The sequence below is a fragment of the Mycteria americana genome, chromosome 4 (genome assembly GCF_035582795.1).
Source record: "Mycteria americana isolate JAX WOST 10 ecotype Jacksonville Zoo and Gardens chromosome 4, USCA_MyAme_1.0, whole genome shotgun sequence".
NCBI classification, from domain to species: domain Eukaryota; kingdom Metazoa; phylum Chordata; class Aves; order Ciconiiformes; family Ciconiidae; genus Mycteria; species Mycteria americana.
Window position 1 is genome coordinate 89,651,374 of NC_134368.1, and position 16,866 is coordinate 89,668,239.

A 16,866-nucleotide genomic window follows, 5' to 3' on the forward strand; every position below is an offset into this window, starting at 1 on the left:
CCCGCGCCCCGGCCCGCTCCTCCCCGCCGCCGCCGCCGCCGCCGCCACCGCCGCCGCCCCGGCCGCCCCGGCCCCGCGGCTCCGTCCCCGGCCCGGCACCGCTCCCCGGCGGGCCGCCGCCTGCATGTCGTTGCTGCCCGCCGCCGCCGCCCCGCCGCCCTGCCGCCGCCGGCCCCGCCGCCCCGCCGCGCCGGATGCAGGTGAGCGCCGCGGCCCGACGGGGCCTGGCGGGGCGAGGAGGGGGGGGAGAGCGGGCCCGCGCCGCCATGTCGGGCCCCGCCGCCGCCGCCGCCCCGCCGCCAGCACCGGGGCCAGCACCCGGGGCGGCCGCCGCGGCCTGGGCCGCCTCGCAGCCGCCGCTCTGCGCCCTCACGGCCACACGGAGCTGTGTATACAACGGGGGGCTGCGGGCATATCCCCGGCGAGAGGCGGCCCGGAGCGGAATAGGGCCCCCCCGAGGGGCCGGGGCGTGAGGAGGGAGCGGGGGTCCTGGCCCCGGGCCCGGCGGTGGGGGATCCCTGGAGGCTGGGCCGTGGCGGCGTTGGCAGCCGCCCCCCGAGCTGCTTTCGGGGATGGCAGGCTCACCCCGTAGCCCCGGCTGAGGGGGGCAGCAGTGGGGCGAACCCCGGCTGTGGGGCGAACCCGGTCATGGGGTGAACGTGAGTGCTTGGCCCCAATCCCCTCCGGGCCGGCCAGCATCCCGCGATGGAACCTTCGCCTGACGCCATGGGTGACAGGCTTGGCAAGGCTGTTTTTGGGGAGGCGTGGGTCTCGCTGCTTTATCCCGGTGGTCTGCAGCAGTCCCATATGAGGAAGATGGCAGGAATGTCACGTGCGATAAAAGCTGGGCTTCAAGCTGAGGCGGCGGTGCTTGCAAATAAAATAACGCACCTAAACACTGAGTTTTTGTAACAGTTTGGGGCTTGCTTTTTAAACTTAAGTACTCTTGGTAAATATGGCGGAGGGCTCAGTTGCTTTCTGCTGTTTTGCGGCCACACCAAGTTTTATCTGACCTTCTGAAATCTTTAGACAAGTAGCCTTTATCAGGCCATTTTTTTAAACTTTGAATAGGCTAAGTATTTGCTCTGGGGAGTTACAACTTCTCATGAGCCGGCCTGCTGATAAGAATTTTAGATGGCCTTGTTTAAGCAGGGGGTTTTGCTACAATTAAATTCATACCTGTGCCATCCCCTCGCTGTGATGCTCCGCTGCTCAGCCAAGCACAAACGCGCTCCCCGGCAACCTAAAACTAACCTGGAGGGGAAAACTCCTCATCCTGAAGTCGCTCACAGTTATACTTCTTGTGTGTGTAGACATGGCTGATAATGAAAGTGATGATAACGTGTCTATTTTTAGCCTCTGCTATTCCTTTGAGATGTTTTTGCCCCGGTGCTTTTTTTTTCCCCCTAAAAAAAAAAAGTACATTATTTCTAACAACAAAGTCTTCCCTGTGACACAAACCAAGGAATTCCTAGAAGCTGTATCCCAATTTGGAGGGCCAGAAAACTCTGACGGAGGTGGAGCACGGCCTTTACAAACACAGCACTGCTGGTGATTTTATTTCTGCGTTCTCCCTATCAAAATAGGAAGCGATGGTGAAATTCGTACTGCCAAATGTTGCTCTTCTGAAACGCAGCCCGCTTTAGGTATGGCCACGTGCTGGCGATACCTCACAAAAGATAAAGGCAGGCTTTGCATTTGAGGGTTACTTTGTGCTGCGTGCAAGCGCCGCAGCCTGACCTGACTTCCTGTACGTAGCCCTTCTCCTTTCCACAGCCGTGTGCTTCGGACAGCTTTATTCATTATTGAACGCAAGCCGGTTCAGAGGCACCAAAGTGCTTGCCTGTAGCTTTCTTTTCCCCCCACAGAGGGTGGTGGGAGTTTATTTACAGCTTGATTTTGTAATTTTGCTCCAGAGCAGATAGGCAGCGCGCACTTCTGACATCTTGCTACTCCGTGCTCTGGAATAACGCTACGCAGCACCGTACGCACGACCCGCAGTATCGTGTCGATTCATCTGAATAGAACTTATGTTTGAGCGTCAACTCGGGTGTTAAATCTCCTTGTCTGCTGTCTTCAAAGAAGATTGAAGATGACAAAAGCACAGTTACAGTTTGACTGTTCGGTTTAACCGAACGGTGGGAATTTTGCAGTCCTTTGCGGTCTGCTAAACAAATCCTGTTAAACACTTTCAGTTTTGTTCTTTTCTTACTATTAAAAGTGAGGGCAGTCTACTCTGAGTGCTGAAGTACAGCAGAACTTAATTTATTCTGTTTTATCTTTTCTTCCTACAGGGGCTCCTTCTAATTTAGTTTGTGTATTTAATTGAAGGATAAAGTACAATGTAAATAGCTGATAGGTATTGCCACGTTCCTGAGCTAAGTTTAGGTTTCTTCTGCCCTTGGAAGCCAAGATCCTAACGTGTCAGCAGCACGAAACCCATCATCAGGCTGTTAGCAAAACTTAGTTTGGCAGCAGCATGAAAAACACAAAACTTTGCAGATTCATTTTAGTCGCTGTTGAGTTTCCCACCAGGTCTATATGGCAAACTTCTGCTGGCACAGCTCTGTCTGCGAGCGCTGTGACGAAGTGTGACCCGTGACTGACATAGCTGTGCCAGCAGAAGTCCCAGCTGTAGAAGCAGTTATCTGCAAAAGTGCATTTTTACTGATATAGCTTGTTTTCATTTTTAAAGGGTGTTTTTCCCTATCCTGGTAGCAGTGCTGCTCCCAGTAAAGCACCATGCTCCCAGGGATGTAGTGTAATCAGACATTTATTTGCCTGGCTTGGAAGGGACGACTGGTCAGGGTGTATTTGCTGTGTGTGGCTCTCCTCTTCCCATCCACACTCTGTAGGAGCTCAGTCACGTTTGCAGTAGGAATTCTGTTGTGGAAGTAAGTGATGTTATGGCTACTATTTGTTTTCTTTCTGTCCAAAGGTGTTTACAAAACTTCCATTTCATGTGATAAGCTGGAATTTTTTTTTTTTCCATGTGGACTGTGGTTGTTTTTTATTAGCAATCTTGTTTTTGCAAAGAGTTGCTTTTGACCAAGTTTGTCAAGCAGGGTGATATTTAGCTTTCACACCAGCCTTAAAATAAATAAGCCAAAAAGTGATCCCAAGGTGTGTGTGGACTCTGGTAGTAAAATGAAAAGGCACCACTGGAGAAAAATTAATTAATTTCCACACTGGGGTAAGTCTTTACTTAATTTAAATCTAAAACACCGAGAAGAAAAACTTACATTTACCTAGATCGTGGCAGCCGCTGTCTTTTTTGTTTAGAGTCAATGTGCACAAATGGGGAGGTGTATTTCTTTTTGCTTATTAAAACCTTTCTGAGGCCATTCTGTTTTTAAGTGATAAAATTATGTCTCAGTAACATGCATCATTTTAGAGCAAACTTTCTTTAACTGCAAAAAAAAAAAAAAATGCTTAGATCAGCTTTAATCTGTTGGACACTTTTGGGTTACTTGGGTTTAAAGGGGGAAATAAATACAAATAAATGGCTTGCTTACTATTTGTCGGAAGGAGCTTTTAGGATGCCAGAAGGGCACTTGAGGCACTGGGTGTAACCTGATTTGCAGAATACTGAGAAAGCAAGTGTAACAGTGGAGCTTAGTTGTTTGGGAGCATAAGATGGCATTTCAGAAAACTTTAAAAAATAAGTTAAAATATGTCTTAGGCATATTTGGATTCAGGAGGATTTGCTGTGGATTTACTACTTTAGAGCATTGAATGCTAAGCCTCTTGTAATTCCCCCCCCCCCAAATTCTGTGGTTCTTTTGATGATAGCCTATAATCAAGGCTTGGGTGCTTGTTACTTGCTTTTTTCAGTTTAACAGAGCGTTTCTCCTGTCTCAAGCAGATTTGCTAGCGCCGTAAAGCTATAGATAGCTCTCCCCTGCATTTGCCTACATCCCCTGTGCACCGCTGGTGAGTCAGGCTAGGGGAGCAAGCTGCCTTTAACGCTGCACTTACCTTGCTCGGGACACCCGGCTGTTAGGTCTTCCATCGCTCTGGAAAGCCGTGTAGAAATTGTGACTAAATCCAGGAGCTCTGCGTTCTCCTCCATTTATCAGGTTATCAGTTAACGTACGTGTCAAAACATGCAGCAAGCTATTTTGATGGTGCAACTGTCCCAGCTGAGGTGATTGAACTTTGCTGGTGCCGGAAGGAGAAGTGCTGCTTTGCTCCCAGCCCTGCCACTGGTTGCACCCTGTGCTGAGCCAGTTTCGCTCACTAACCTGACAATAATAAATAAGCAAAACAGGAGATGGAGGCTGCAAAGTGTTCATGTTTTTTAGAAGTGTTGATTCTCAGATCGGCAGTGACAGTACCGTGTAACTTCACCTTTTGATTAATTCTTTGGGTTTCAGTCATTTGTCTGTACAGCTTCTCCATCTCACCTGTAAAGATAAAAGCAAAGACTTTCTTAGGATGTTCTTTATCGGTATCTTTAGCTGGTGACAATGTTTCTGGAATTCTCTTGCTCTCCTTCCCCATCTTAAAAGGCTTGTGCATCTCGGGTCCATGTCAGGAAACTTCACACGTGTACCTCCCGCCGCAAGACCTGCCTCCCCCCCCCCAAAAAAAAACCAACAAAAAACAAACCAACAACTCAGAGGGGACAAAGCATACTCTGAAGTATCCTGCAGGAGATGGTAAAAAAAACTTTATATGCACAGGATTTACTGGATCCATTTGTGCCTCTTTTCGGAGCACCTTGGAGTAGATCTCAAAGAGCGAGGTACAGAGAGGACCGTTTAAGGCCTTTAGCTGAACACGCTGACTGGCTTTTTTTGAAGCTTGGTAAATTCACAAAAGAGCTACGTGGCAGCTACCTGTAATAGCAAGGTACTGGACGTGACTTGGTTTCTGATATTTGGGAGAAAACTTCTCTCTTAGAGTTCTAAACAAGAAAAAAAAACCACCCAAAAAAAACCCCAAACTGAAATTATTCTGAATAAAGAGCAGCAGCACTGGAACAAAATCTCTCCAGAAAAGTTGCTCTGGAATGCTGTTTAGAAGAACAACTTTTGCAGCTGCTTGCGCATCCCCCTACAGAGGATCAAGAAGTGACTTAACAGTGTTCAGACGCTACCAGAAAGCTTTCTCTCCAGGGTTTGAGAGGTGGGCATTGGAAATATGATTAAAGGTAGGCAGAAATGCCTTACATAAGGCAGCAATGCCTTATATGATGTTCTACAAGAAAAAAATTTTATCCCTTTCAAGGGGAGACGTTAAACCAGCGCTGATAAAAATGTTCCAAGATGAAGAAAAAGCAGCTACAACCAATTTTAGCTACAACTCACGTGCAGTCAGTGAACACAGAGATTCTTGAAGCCGTACCAAGTCAGCACCTAGGGCCAAGGAACAGAACCCCTTTTAGCTGTTGCATGTCATGCACACAAGTAATTTAACTAAAGCTTGGAGCCTGCATGTGTACACAAGGAACAGATAAGGCTGTGTGTGTTCACCCTCACTTCGGCATTTCCTGATGTAAATGATTAATGGCATTTTATGATTGCATGGCATTGTAGCTGTTTATGCTTAGCATTTAGCTAAATGGTTTATTGTCTTTCACATTCTGCTTGCCTGTAAAGGAGCTTATGTTTTCTCTGAGAAAGGTATATAAAATGAGATTAAAAGGGCTGTAGGACTCTCTCTGCAGATTTCCTACCATATGAAGCCTGTGGTATAGGTGCATATTTTAAATAAAGTTAACACTGCATGTATGTTGTCTGCAGGCAGATTTCACAGATTTACAACACAGACCTATTAACAAAGGTGCTCAGACCGTCTACGCTAGCAGCAGAGAAATGAAATAGTTTTCACTTTTGAAACTTCCACTTTGAGCACAACAGTGAAAGTAGGGCCAGAGGAGAGAGGAAGAGGGGTTTTCGCTTATTGCCTCGCTGCCGAAAGCAAGTTGAGGCTTGCTTGTGACACTGATGGTTAAAAGTGGCAGCGTCAAAAATAGTGATCTCGGGATCAGAAAGGCAGCACTGCTGCCTGGCTCCAATTCAAGTAGGTCCACGGGAACTCTTGTACTATTTTACTTGTCCTACCAAAGTGCCGGACATCTTGCCAACGACAATGATCAGTACATGTTATTGAGGGGCTGGAAAAGTCTAGGAATGAAGATGACAACCCTCAGGAGGGGGCATATACTTTCTGAGTCCGTGGGCTGATGGATCTTCAGAAGGGTTTTTGGTTTTGAGGGTTCCCCCCCATTTGCAGCTTGAGGATTGGTAAATCTTTGTTTACAGACACAAACCGACTAATCCTTCAGAGCACCCTGCCATCATCCCCACTGATGTCAGTCAGGATTATTTGTTACCCTAAACCAAGCGTAAAGGCAAACCTATTGTGCCCTCAGCTAGGAGCAGCAGGAATTTTTATGGCTGGGAAACTACCGGAGGCAGCGCTCCTCCAAAGAGCCCGTGGGCCTTTGCCCTTCCCGAATTATGCACCCGCCTGTGGTCTCCAGAGGCCTGTGTTGGAAAGGGGAATGCAAACCAAAGCTCCCAACTAAGGGTCCTTTATTCTGACCACCGGTCCTTACACAACTACTACTGCAAGTCAAAAGCTCTCCAGTCTCCTACGTACAACTACCTGAAACTAAAACCCATTTAAGCTATCTTAAATGTTTTTAAAGGCAAAAAAATATTCGTGGGCGGAGGCAGCTCTGCGAGTTGCAGAAGAGAGAGGAATGTTTAGCCTTGCGTTGCTGCGGAGGGAGGGTTTGTTGTCCGCTTTTGGGGCAGGCAGGGAGAAGGAAGGCCTCCTCAGGAAAAGCGAGGGGGAAAGGGAATTGCCTTCTGCTTAGCAATACACACGCCATGGCTCACAGCTACAGACATAAGGGATACATAGCCTTTACCTTACAGGATCCCAGTATTGAAAAGGGAGCTTTCCCCACATAAAAAATTGGCTTTGGTTTTCTCCTTAAGACTATTTAATAAATCCAGAAACCTGCTTCACTGACAGATCATTTTGAAAAGGAGGTCTTTATGGGCTGCTAAGCAAAGTTTTGTGAATGCTGAGATGTATGCCTTTTAGGTAAATTTGAAACCCAGAAAGCCTCTTTTTTTTTTTCCATTTCTTCGAGTGTCCACTGCCAGCTGAAACAACCTTTTTTAGTGAGTTTCTTCTCTTGAGTGAGGAACCTGAACCTCACATTGGGAAAATAGTGCAAAGTGACCCCCTCTTCTTTTTTGTCCTCTTTGCTTTGGTGTCAGGGTCTGTCCAACATCTTTTTTAGTTCATCAGATTTCACAAGTACAAAGATAATGACAAAACACATCCGCTTTTGGTCAAGCTATTAATAACAGGAATTGTAGATTGTGCTCAGGTTTGCTGTTTACCCTTTAGGGCAGCTGAATGAATCGATTGGGTAGTTTTCCCCTTGCTTTTCAGGAATGCTTCCATCTGACTGAATATCTTTGTGCTTTCTAATCACAAATTAGTTCTGTTTTTTTTTTTCTTCCTAAGAAATCAATCTAAAGGCTCTTGCAGAAGGTTCTGGCTTGGCTTTAAGTAAGCAGAGAGAGAAGCATGCTGAGGAAGACTTCCTTCTGCAGATTTTTAGCTGTTTTTTTCCACACGATACTTGCAAGAAAGTTGAGAAAGGGGGAAAGCAGCAAACATACTTTGTATGCTTTGCTGGGTATTGCCATCCTGTGTTTTGTGAACAGCAGAGTGGAAAAGTCCTGCAGGTTTTTAAGTTTTTGGCTCTGTGGCCTGCAGCTGTTCCTGCTCCTGGTGCTTAACACTAAGATTTCATGGCCTAAAAAGGTATTTGAGAGCTTCTGAAGGAGTCCCATTCAGCCACTCTGGATACATTTGTCTCTTCCATGTAAGCTAGGGAGTTTGCTTTTGGGGGGGGTGGAGGTGAATGTATACCCGAGACTTGCTTGCGGTACATACTTGTGAAGTCAGTAAGCTTCCCAATGGCACAAGGGGTGTGTATCTCCCCCAAATAAATGTCTTCTATCCTGAGTCAGCCTTAACATGTGGAGAATATCCTTTGCTCTTCTCATTGCTTCAGGCTGAAAGCTGGAGCAGAACTAAAACACTCGGAGGAAAGCGTAGAGTTGTCACCCTGTCATCTGCGGGGAGAAATGCAGATAGGAACTGCTACCAGCACTGTGAAACTGCCAGCGTTTCCTGGCCTTTCGGAAAGGGTTGGTTCACTCGCTTCTTGTCGGAGCACGTATCAGTATGCGCCGCTCGGCCCTTGCACACATGACACAGCCTGCTGCAAGACAGAGCTTCCTGCTGATATGGACAGAAAACTTAAAACTGATTTGCAAGGGACATAAAAGCAGAATAGTTGTCAGAAACTGTGCTCTCCAGGTAAAAGAAAATACTCTTCTTTGCATTTTCTTAGACTCATGGAACTTGCAAGCTACTGGCAAGAAAAGGCCAATTGGGGCACTGCTGAATGCAGTTCCAGAAAACCGGTTACTGCTTCTCCTATTCCTTAAAATTAATTTTATATTTATTCTGTTACATGAGTTTACAACTGGCCCTGGAAGTGGGAGAGAGCTAGCACAGGATGAATTATCCACCCAGCAGAAATTTCCACTTGTGAACGCCTTTCCTCTAATCCCTTTTTGTTTTGGAAAGTGAAGAAAGCAAAAGGAAAACGGGGCCAGACAACTTCTCACATACCAGAATACAGTCACAAATGCCAGTAAGAGTCGGGTTCAGATTGTCAGATGGCCCTTGGCTTGCATTTTTTCCTCCAGCCAAATTGTGTCTTACCATTAGGAGTAGTTCAGTCCCTAGGCACATCTTTGTACCTGTGCAATGATCCTCTTCCTTCTTCTTAGTCTGGAGCGAAAGATTGTGAAGGAGTGGAGTTCATCAGGTAAATTAGGAATATTTTGAGTGGATGAGAGAAGCACATGTATATAGTATTTGAGACCTGTGGATAGAAAAGAAGGTTTGTTTTTATTTACAGTACTAAGATCTCTTTGAAATGTCTTGGATTACAAGGTTATATAGCCTTTTTGCAGACTTGCATAGCAAAGTTTGAGTGAGGCTGTGACCTTAGGATATCTCTTTCATTCTTTGATATATTTTTTGGTGTATGGTTTGAGTTGAAGACTGCACAGTGACAAGTCCTATGATGAACTGCAGATGTTTTTCTGCCTGCTATAACAACCCCTAGGTGCTGCCAAACAAAGCTCCCTGTGCATGTAAAGGTAGTACCATTCAATTTTAAATTACGGCCATTTATTTCGTGGCAGCTGCAGGTATGGACAAAACAACCCTGGATGTGTACGCAGGGAGATGAGTATAACTCAGAAGTATTTCCTACCTGGAAAATTATGTGTTTTAAAACCTCAAGCTGTCAACAATGCTACAGCATTCCTGAATCCATACCTGCCTCTTCTGCATACCCACTGTGTCTGTCCTCTTGCTTTAGGCTCCGTTTCTGTAAAGCAGCAGCATGCGTGCAACCCAGCGATGAGTGATGCTTGGTAGGACCGGGGCTTTGGACTGTATTTCTCCTCTTTAACTTCCTTTCAGAGATCATTATCTTCTTTGCAGGTTTATACAGCACTTGGTGTCATGAGTACTTGGACCTCCTAGCACCTCAGTGCCTTGAAAGCGAGCGTTAGTGCCGCAGCTCTTCCGACGGTGCCCTATGGCTTGCGTAACTCCGAATCCGCAGCGAAGGACTGTGACCAAAACTCAGCATGACGGGGAGGGAAGGGGGACCATGAGGAAGCCTTTGCAAACACAAACATTAGGGAACTCTTGAATTAACTTCTCACATGCTAGCATATGAAGAAATAACAGACAACTGACCCGTTTGAAAAACTTTAGCAAAATTGCCAAAGGTATTCCCTGGTTAGCTAATGCCCGCACTTTAGGTGAAATCCCTTCAAGTGGCTGAACAGAGGAATCCACCCAAGTTCAGCCTATCTTCTGGCAGAGGAACAAGCGCAATTCATGTCAGCTCTCAGTTGTGCCCCCTGCCAGCTAACATATACCTCAGGGTTTGTTCCCATATGGCTCACTTCCCTCTAATAACCTAAATATTACAGTGATCATTCTGGGTGACAGAATTAGCCTTCTGCTAATTTTGGTTTAGAGAGCAGGATACCTCCTGCACTGGGTAGCATCTTGACCCGCTGGAGATCACAGCTCTTATGTGTCTTGTTGCGGTCAGATTTCATAGATGCTCACAGTTTAACCTCCAGATACCCACATCTCACTTTTCTGTTAGGGGTGAATTTCCTGGTCCCCGCAGAGATTGTCTTGGGCTATTGTTGCTGTAGTTTCTCATTTTCCACCTTGCTGGAACATAGCTAGAAGAGTATATGTTACTCATCAACATTGATTTTAAAACTAAATCTAGGATTTGGAAGTTTTAAGTGTGGTGTAAATGCACACATGAAAGATTTGGATAATCAGATACAGGAGCAGCTGAACTATCTTTCAATATCCAAATAATATGCTTTTCTCAGGCTATCAGGCAAGCTTTTTTACTTTGCTTAAAGAAGTAAAGTACATTTAAATATACCCTACCAAGAAAGGGGTTTATGCCTACAAACTGCTTTATTTTAAAGAGATCCTTTTTCTTTCTTCTCCTCTTCTGAACATACAAGCCTAGCTACTTTGAGCACTAGCACAGCATCCTGTGGCCTGTTCAAACTGGGCTTTAATATGAAAAGCCTGATTTATTGTGCCAGCGATTGCAAAACAGTTTCCACTATTGGTGTGTGCTTTTTCCTCTGGCTTCCCCCCCTTCTTTTAAAATCTTGAGCTTTGACTCATCCAAATCTACCTGTAGTTGAACAGGGCAGGCCTTGTAACTTTAAAGCTATCTGAAGTAAGTTTTATGGTGGCAGGTTTCCCTATTGTTAATTATTGCTGCAAAGAACAGATTGTGACCGATAAGCTGGCCATTATCTTTCCATCATATAGGGAGAGTAGCCGAAGTGCTGCTGGGCTTTGCTTATTTTGTTAAAGTGTTGGCAGCCTACCACTTAAAGGGTAAGATAACGTCGTAGCCACGGAAATAATCTCATTTGTTCTTTTCTCCTAGCACAAACTTTTCTTTGAAGGATGAAAGGTTATTGATGGTTCAAATTCTATTTTAAAGAAAGGAAGAAATGTTCATTGAGAAGACGGCTTCCAGGTTGCTGCACTGGTGTGCGTGAATTAATAATTCTGGTGTAGTTTTGCTCAAAAAACAGGTCGATAGCTGACTTCTCTCCAGTTATTGATCCTGAGGAGCTGAATGAGATGAGGTGTTGGCTCGGGGCAACCTGAACAGGGTCTTTATAATTTGAGCGAGTGACTGAATGAGCTTAGGTGTCAGATTAGGCTTGTCAATAAAACAGCTCTTTCCCTAGAGCCTCGGAGGGATGCTCACACACCACGACACTCCAAGCTTACTCAGTTCTTCGTGTTGAAAGTTTTCTGTCTCCTCGGTCCTATCGCTGTCAAACCGGTGCTAGAAAAACCCCCTGCTTTAAGTTGCAGCCGTGCATGGCTGCTTTTCTTCTGTGCCCACAGCCCAGGACAGCATTTTATCTTGATGCTTGCTACTCATCCGGCACTGGCTGCTTCCTTCCCCAAACTCCCAGTGACTTCAGTTCTTAATCCTTTAAGCCACTCTGTCCTGTATCTCATTAAAAGACCAGCACTCTCCAGGGGATGGGGCGGCATTGCAAATGGGTCATTTCTTTGAACTAGCATGGGATACTTGTGTAAATAAGTGTACTATTTAAACCGTCCCTTTGGGGGCTTCCGATTAGATTTATTGACAGGCTGTCTGTTGCAACTCTTCTTGCCGTATAATAGACCCCTTGTATGCATTTCTGTTAAGCAGAGCTTTGCTTTTGAGGAGCTACCTACCCTGTGCTGCATGTAAACTAGCCCCTAAGAGCTCCTTTGAAAGCAGAAAGTATGAGAGGCACCTGCAGACCAAGGCAGGTATTACTGTGTGACTTGAAGACATTCAAGTGTTGTCATGTACACAACAAGAGGTAACAGACTATTTCAAACAGCAGAAACTGTTCTTTTGGAGTAAGGACTGAAGTGTTAACTAAGTACAGAAATTAAAAATAACTACGTAATGCTGCATAGTATTTCCATGCAGTAAATAGTTCAGCTGTTCTTATAAGTGGGGGTGTGACAGAGGAAAAGGAAGGGTGGAAACCTGGATATTCTTGTGTTACCTGTGATTTAAGGAAAGACTCTACACTTGATTTAGAGGAGATGAGAGAACAGGGGGAAATAACTAGTGGGTGTATTTAAGTAGGACAATTAGCATTTCCATCAACTGAGTGCCAGTTGGCTCTAGAATTAATCGAATACAGCTTGTTCCCTCCCTTCCCACTCCTCCCCTTGGCTTTTGCTGCTTTTTTTCCTCCAGTGTTTGCTTCTACGACTCTTCTATGCTTCTCTGGGCTTTTACGGTCTTTGTTGAAGGGATAACATGAAGCCCCCTGGGATCCCACTGCCACTGAATTTTCTTTCAGCTGCAGGTTCTTGGTTACCTCTTGCATTTCACTGTTCCCACCCTCAACCTGAATTTCGCTGCGTTAGGGCTTGTGCTGTATGTCAAGACAGGCAGAGGAGGTGAGAAGCCTCGCAGGATGTGGTTGCTGAACATCACTGCAGCCTGTTGTACATCTTGTTTTGCTTGCCTTACAGGGGCTTGACGGCACATGAGCAGCTCTGTGTGAGCTGAGCCGGTACCCTAACCAGTGTGCCGGGCACAGGCTATTGCTTGCTGGAAAGAAAGCAAGCTGTGTAGTTCAGGTAACAGTGACTGTTTTCAATCCCCAAAAACAGTCCCTTTGTACGGCAGCCTCTAGTGGATCCCTGTGAACTGCTGCACCTCTCACACGATGAAGAACTCGCTTAATGAGCAAAGAGAGGATTTTCTGTGAAACTGAACATGTGAAACTTAAATAGCCTCCTCTTGCTGAGCCTAATCTAAGTACCACATGGAATAAAAACTAGAGCCAGGTTCGGACAAATTCCATCATAATGTTGCTGTGCTTGTTGACCTGTCCTTTTCACCACGCTTCTGGGTTTGCTAGCTGGAGTGGGTGAGTACAAGTCCAAAATCCTGTAGGCAGGTTCTCACAGGGTTGCCACCACTCTGGTAAGGACTGCAGCACTTTCCAAATTGTCAACTAAGTTTATCAAGCAGTAGTGCTCTCTTCCCAGCCCTGAAGTTACTCCATGAAGATGCCTCCTGCCTTGGAACAACCTTATTCCAAACCTGATGGATGGCTGTGAGTTTCCCTTGACTATGGCAAAGATAAAATTACCAGGCAGGGGCAGCACTGTAGTAAGAGTCTGTTCCCTTCTGCTTCTCAGCACAAACATGCCTCCTGACCAGTTATAGCTTAGAGGAACAGCTTTTCATCCTCTCAGCATCAGTACAGAGATCCCACTATTTAGGTCTTTCTGCTTATTTTGCCTACATGTGCTGCAATATAAAGCTTGAAGGAGCTCTGCCTTGTGATAGGTACAAGGAAGAGCTATGAAAATTACTTCTGAAGCTTATTTTGTTGAACTGTTTTCTAGATCTAATATTTATCTTGATCATGTAGCAGAGGTGGCCATTTTATTGAAATATTCAGCTTGCAATACATGTGAAGACTCCCTAAAAGTTTCAAGTTAAGGAATTTAAGTACTGAACCTAAGAGTAACAGAGATGTCTTACTAAAGCAAGTTTGGTTTTAGATGCATGACTGATGCAGTTCATGAAAACCCCTATATTACCTTGCTGTATTTTTAAATGCATTAGCAGATAAGAGTACACGCTGATGTCATTTGCTAACAGCATTACAGAAGTAAGGTCCTGTCTCTTTCCTACTTGGAGCCCAGATGATTTCAAACAAGCAAAGTGGGCTGAGGCCCCGTCTACAGGTTACTATAGAGGCAGAGTTACTGTTGCTACAGACTTGAAAGGAGATAGGAGGAAATGACCTTTAATGCTCTAGGTTTCCACAGTTCTCCTAGCTGTGTGTTTGGACTCTCCCTGCTAAAAAAGCAATCGCTAGTGAGTAGAGATCAATAGTCCTACTGAGTTCATGTAGAGGAGCCCTCTGCACAGCACAGTCAGTGTGTCTTCTCGTGAGAAACAACTTTCTTGGATGAATGATATGAAAATAAATACATCTTTTTACAGATTTATAAAACAAAATACTTTTCCAGTTGTACTTGTGGACTTCATCGTTTGTTGCTAGCTTCATGGCGCTAAGCTTGAAATTTTAGTTGTAATTCCTTAGATTTAATATTCACTTCAAATTTCATCTTTTGCCTTGCAGTTTATTTCCACTTACTGTTTAGCTGTCCTCCTGTTGGTAGGATACTTATTTGTGTCCAAGTAGTCTCTGTTAATGTACTGTGATTATACTTTCCTCAAAGATTGTTTGAAATCTCCATATTGGGAAATCACAGCAACAAAATGCTTATTTTCTCTTTTTAATAAAAAACCATGATGAGGCATTTTTATTTGTTTTGCTGATAATCTCTATTCCCAGTCAGGTTACTTGGAATAAGAAACTGAAAAGAGACAGTACCTTTGTTGGCAGACTCATGGTGCTCCTTGAGCTCTTGGTAGAGACAGCGTATGCAGAGGTGGTTGAACATGTTCCTGCAAGAAAGCACAGTGAGGAAAATTCAGATCCAAGCAAAAGACTATCAAAATTCCCCATGCATATTTTCTTGCCAGTATATATACACTAGATACTATATATACTGATATATTAAGTAGTTTACCTTAAGCTAACACATACATACATATCCTAGTATTAGCAGTTTTGCTTTAAATCCCTTTAGCATAGCCTTAAACAATCACCTTATTTTCTTGATCGTCATCCCCCCCAAAGTACTCTCAGGCAATTTTTGTATTTGTGGGTATTGGCTGTACTTCCCCTGCTCCTTTGGGAGGCAGAAGTGGGGAGACTTTTGTCATATACTCATATAAAAACAGAGCACACTTATTACAGACGAGTAACCTTCCTCTCCCCTCCCTTTGCAACCATTTATTCCTGTTTACAAAATACATAGATAAAAATGGCTCTGTTTTCCGGCTTGTGGTCCAACTTTCCAACGTTAAATAACATGTGCCTGTGTGTATACATGCGCACACACACTCTCCAGCCTCGTCAGCCAGCAGGATTTTTAATTCCTGGGAGGGATCACCATATGGAAATGGATGGACAGTAAGCTGTTACTGCGCAGAGGAAGGAGGAATGATTCAGGGCCGTCTGCTGGATAGTTTTCAAAATGCTTTGGCAGTTTGACTCATCTATATACAGAGACTGAAAAAAAAAAAAATCACAAAGAATGTCACTCTGCTGGAGGCGAGGATTTTGAGTTGTGCCAACACATCCATGAACGTAGAGCTGAAGCGAGATGAAGTTGCAGCTCTTTTCGATTTGCTTCCTCGTTAGGAACAGACAATTCATTTATGCATTGAGGTATGAAAGAACTTAAACGGAACAACACCTTATAGTCACTGTAATTTAAGAAATGCATCTTCTAACCTCTCTGGGGAAGAGACCAGTCATTATTTTGCAGCAGCACATAGCTCTAAGGGACTTTGACCTATCTGGCTTCAAAGTCCTCCTGCAACATAGATACCAAATGATCTGGACAGCTTTGAGCAGGCTTTCTCTTTGCACTGAACATACGTTAATCCTTCTGCTTGATCAGGGATATTTGCCTGCAGAAGAAGAGATCTGACTTTATTAAAAATGATAGTGATGCAGTTCATCTCTCATAGCAACCCTGAGGTAGGTAGTTTGGTGTTTGGATGTGCTCTGTAATGGAAGAGATTTTCTATGTTTGCAGCTGCTGTTGATTTCCCCCACCCATACAAAAAAAATACACTATGAGTTAAGAAATTTCCTAATCCCTAGCATAGGGTCCTTTTTTTCTCTTGTGTTGGTGCAATTTGTAGGGCTGCCTTCAGCTTCTCCCCAAGAAAAATCACAGTTTATATATTTCATACTGCTAACTTTATCCTCCCTATCTCATATTCTCCACACCTGTATAACTTCAGAAGGTCTTCGATAGCTAAGTATAGAAGAACAGTGCTCTTTTCTGTTATTACCTGGTTGTCTGAAACTCCAAGCACGCAGAAGCTCCTGTTGTTTGTTGCCCAAAAAATGCATCTTCAGAGTAAAAGCCTGTGGCACAGCCTGATAGCTCAAAACTTTCTTCTTTGACACTCTTCAGTACTGTTACATTATTCCTTTTCTTTGGCTTTAATTGATAGTCAGGGTGCCCCATACACCGAATCCAGCAAATACAACAGCATATAAAAACCTGAGTGCAAAAAAGGGAGCCACACACCTACTGCTTGCCACACATCCAAACCAGGTAACCTCCCCCTCGCCCTTTTTATATACAGCTGAGCTAGAGCTGCTTAAGTTCACCTGGGACCATACTTAGGGTTTCAGCTGAGAAACCCTGCTGTGCCAGTCATCTCTAGCCTTTTGAGGATGGACTTGTAGCCAAAGAGTTAGTGCATAAGCATGACATTGTTAGGAACCCCCAGATTTCACAGTTTGTTCAGAGCTTAAATATTGTTCTTACTAATGCACTGATGTTCTCATATCCAGGTTTTCTTTAATTTACACAACATCAGGGTCATGCTATTTCAGTTGACATGGTTAGATTTGTAGTGGAGAGCAAGTTTTCGTCGTTTCAAAAGTTTTCCAAGGGAACTCGTTAGAAGAAAAGCTGGCAAGAATTTTTTTTTTTTGGTCCCACTGGAAAAGCAAAGAAACTGAGTGCACATACTCTGCTCATGTCACACCTGCGTTAGCTGAATTTTAGCAAAGGTGTTGCTTGGACCCGCAAGATGCAACT

General features: G+C 44.6%; 1 protein-coding gene and 1 long non-coding RNA gene across 3 annotated transcripts in view; one reads left to right on the forward strand and one right to left on the reverse strand.

The window, feature by feature from the left end:
• Positions 1-34: 34 nt before the first annotated feature.
• The window catches only part of CNOT6L (CCR4-NOT transcription complex subunit 6 like), a 38,304-nt gene continuing 21,472 nt past the window's right edge, over positions 35-16,866 (forward strand). The window contains exon 1 of one of the 2 annotated variants that reach the window (XM_075501276.1): positions 35-200. The gene's annotated coding sequence lies outside the window, so the exon portion shown is untranslated. Of the gene's footprint in view, positions 201-2,760; positions 2,895-16,866 lie in introns of those variants that run through there. The other variant, XM_075501273.1, reaches the window with a different exon arrangement.
• On the reverse strand, positions 10,058-16,229 carry LOC142409572 (uncharacterized). The gene is made up of 4 exons (XR_012775700.1): positions 16,106-16,229; positions 14,568-14,641; positions 11,004-11,248; positions 10,058-10,325 (listed from the first exon to the last, which is right to left on the reverse strand). It is a non-coding gene; the product is annotated as an uncharacterized LOC142409572 (long non-coding RNA).